Source organism: Branchiostoma belcheri, unplaced genomic scaffold (assembly GCF_001625305.1).
Source record: "Branchiostoma belcheri isolate BF01 breed outbred unplaced genomic scaffold, Haploidv18h27 scaffold160, whole genome shotgun sequence".
NCBI classification, from domain to species: domain Eukaryota; kingdom Metazoa; phylum Chordata; class Leptocardii; order Amphioxiformes; family Branchiostomatidae; genus Branchiostoma; species Branchiostoma belcheri.
Window position 1 is genome coordinate 149,336 of NW_017803047.1, and position 3,043 is coordinate 152,378.

The 3,043-nt window shown below is 39.7% G+C and overlaps 1 pseudogene; it reads left to right on the forward strand.

The window, feature by feature from the left end:
* Positions 1-2,842, forward strand: part of LOC109466208 — a 14,374-nt pseudogene extending 11,532 nt beyond the window's left edge.
* Positions 2,843-3,043: the final 201 nt, after the last annotated feature.

Sequence of the window (3,043 nt, forward strand, 5' to 3'; positions counted from 1 at the left end):
CTTCCCTTCCTTCTATATGTTCGTGCTAACATAAATTGTTTTCTTTCTGCCCGTCGTCTTCTATCCTTAATTTGCAGTGACAGTCTTTCTAATCTACCAGCAGACGTGTTAAATGATAAAAATATAATATTTCATTAGATTTCAGATTTTGGCCTGTCGAAATGGAAGATGCATTCCCGCATCGTGACTGAAACGAGCCCAATGGGTGGCACACCAACACATGTTCCACCAGAGTTCTTTGACACAGATGATGCCCCAACTGCCAAGACTGATGTGTACAGGTACAGTCATTGATTACTGCACATGTCTGTATATAGTTCCAAGTACATGGCTGTAGTTTGACCGGTATTAGCTAGAATCTTTGAAAGATCATTTGTCCGGCAGAGCTTTCTCCGAGTATGTTTGTAGTATTTTGCAGACATATGTGTTTATTTCAGTTTCAGTGTGCTGCTGTGGGAGATTGCAACCCGAAGAATGCCTTATCGAGGCGAGTACATCATGTTTAACCATTCAGGTCACATTGAGTCCAAGTAGAGATTTAGGCTTCGACTTATTTTTTACGTGTTGAATGTATATTATGGGTCTTTTTTGTAGTTTTTTTTTCGCTAGCCAGGAAACTTGGTTGGGGTATTGCCTATGTGATGCTGTTTGGCCTATATAATGCAGTCTTACCTATTGGATATGGTTTGAGATTACACACATAAAATTGCCAGCAACGCGTTTGATGTACTGAAGCTATGCGGTTGTCATAGTCATTTATTTAATGCAGGAATATATTGCATATAAACTGCCTGAGATAATTCAATAAATTTCCCCTTCACTCCAAAAACTTCACTCTATGAATTCTTGGTAAAACCTTGAATGTATACTTTCTACAGATGATCAAGGCAGATTAAATCTCAACACGCCACTCAGTTGTTATGTGACAGGAGGAGGGCGGCCGGCCACTAATCCCCAGAGGTGTACCGGGTGTGGACACAGTTAGCCAACTGATGCAGGCATGTTGGAGTCAGTGTCCAGACGATAGACCTTCATTTCAAGGTAAGAAAGATGTATTTTCAGTAAAAAATCTACTGCCTTCTAACCTATCAAAAATTCTATTTGACTCTTCCTGAAGGAATTATATATCTAAAGAGATTTTGTAACCTAGTGTTCACTCTATCGCGGTTGAGCGGTATCTCTTCGGGGCTGAAGCAGTTCCTCCCTGCCAGAATCAGCTAGGGTCCCCGGCAGGTTTTGTACGATAAGAATTCAATTAGCCCACCAAGATCTTGGGTATTTCGAGATTGGAATAGGCAACTCTTACTGAGCGGTTTGTTGAGCTAATACATATATATAACAGTTAACAGTGTCGATTACACTTCAGATAAACATACTATTACATAACAGATGTTGCAGTCTATCGTTAACAAGCTATGCAATCTGGCCTAGTCGCCATGCGTTTACTGTAAATACATTGTGTACTATATCTACATTGTCAGGTCAACATACTATCACATAACAGATGCTGCTGTCTAACGTTAACAAGCTGTGAAGACATCCTGCCCTACCACAATAGGCTCGATATTACACTACAGATTTCGATATCTATTTTTATTCTTCAAATTACAGAATGTGTGGACCAATTGCGTGACGTGACCGACATGTTTAGTGATGAAGATGTTTCTGAAGCCATCATCAACGTACGGAGGAAAAAGAAGGTACAGTTATCTTTAAAATGGTTGTCAGTGGGAGAATCTGCCTGTCGTGCAGACAGAGGTTTTTTAGCCAGTCTTTAACATCTGTGTCCATTATATCACCAGGGTCCATAATATCGCCACCTTGAGAAACACTGTGCTTAAAGATATTTTTACTGCACTCCTTCACACATCAAATGTACATACCTAGGGTATGTTGCAGTAAAAATATCTTTAAGCACAATATTTCTCAGGGTGGCCATATTATGGACCCTGGTGATATTATGGACACAGATGTTAATAATTGCATAAAATTTTGAACTTTCCACACAGGATGTTTTTATAAAAAAATATTTTTTTTTTTTTAATTTTATGCAGTCGACAAATAATGATATGTTTTATTTTTCAGACAGTCGTGAAATAAAACGACAGTACACTGGAGACAGCAATGACCATGAGACTAAAGACTGAATTAGTCGGTCTGTTTAAGATGCTTTGTTTTAAGAACGTTTGTTTCCATGCGAAAATGCCTATAAAGGGTTAATTACCTTCGTCAGAAGGTTATGTCTTACACAGGGGCTGCAACATGTAATCAAAATGGGACATGTTCATTTTCCAACATGTAATCACAGGACGTGGTGACAGCACACAAACGTTATATCAACTTATATTAATGCCGCCACCAACACAGAAAAGTCGTGTAAAGTGCCTTTCCCAAGGGCACAAGGTCGGTGGCTGCTGATTTTGTATTTGGTTACAACTAGGGGTGTGGTGCGTGTATCTTTATGATATTTTGTAGGTAGGATGAGGCTCTGAAAAGGAAGGTCAAATTTAACTTTGGGTACTCAAGCGATTTTGTAAGGTACTGCAGCGAGGTACATTTGTATGATATCTCTTGAAGTGGACATGTTATGGTCTTGAGTTTTGAGTTTGTTTGGGCAGTAGGTATCAGATGCAGTTTTCAGCGAAATAGCTGTTTTTAGTGCGGCTGTGGTCATGTTTATGACGGAATGTGACTAGACGGGATAACTTTTGATGAATTGCGGATGTTTTTATACAATTTTTGTAGATAGCTTGTAGTGTGAAAAAAAGGAAGGTTCAGTTCGAATTTGGGCATTCTAGTGGCTTTTTAAGGTATTGCAACGACACTTTTAGGTTTGAATGTAGATCAGGCTACTTGGGCCAGTTGGGTTTTGTAAGTCCAACATATGTTCACACGCCCCCCCCCCCGGTAAAGGGTAACAGATGTTTCTAAGGTTGTTGACAATGCTAGATCATGGGAATGTTACATAATCAGGTAATTATGGACGTGTGGGCGTTGAAGTGGTCCGTTTCAGTTAGGCCTTGACAGGCAAGGAAGCTGGCAG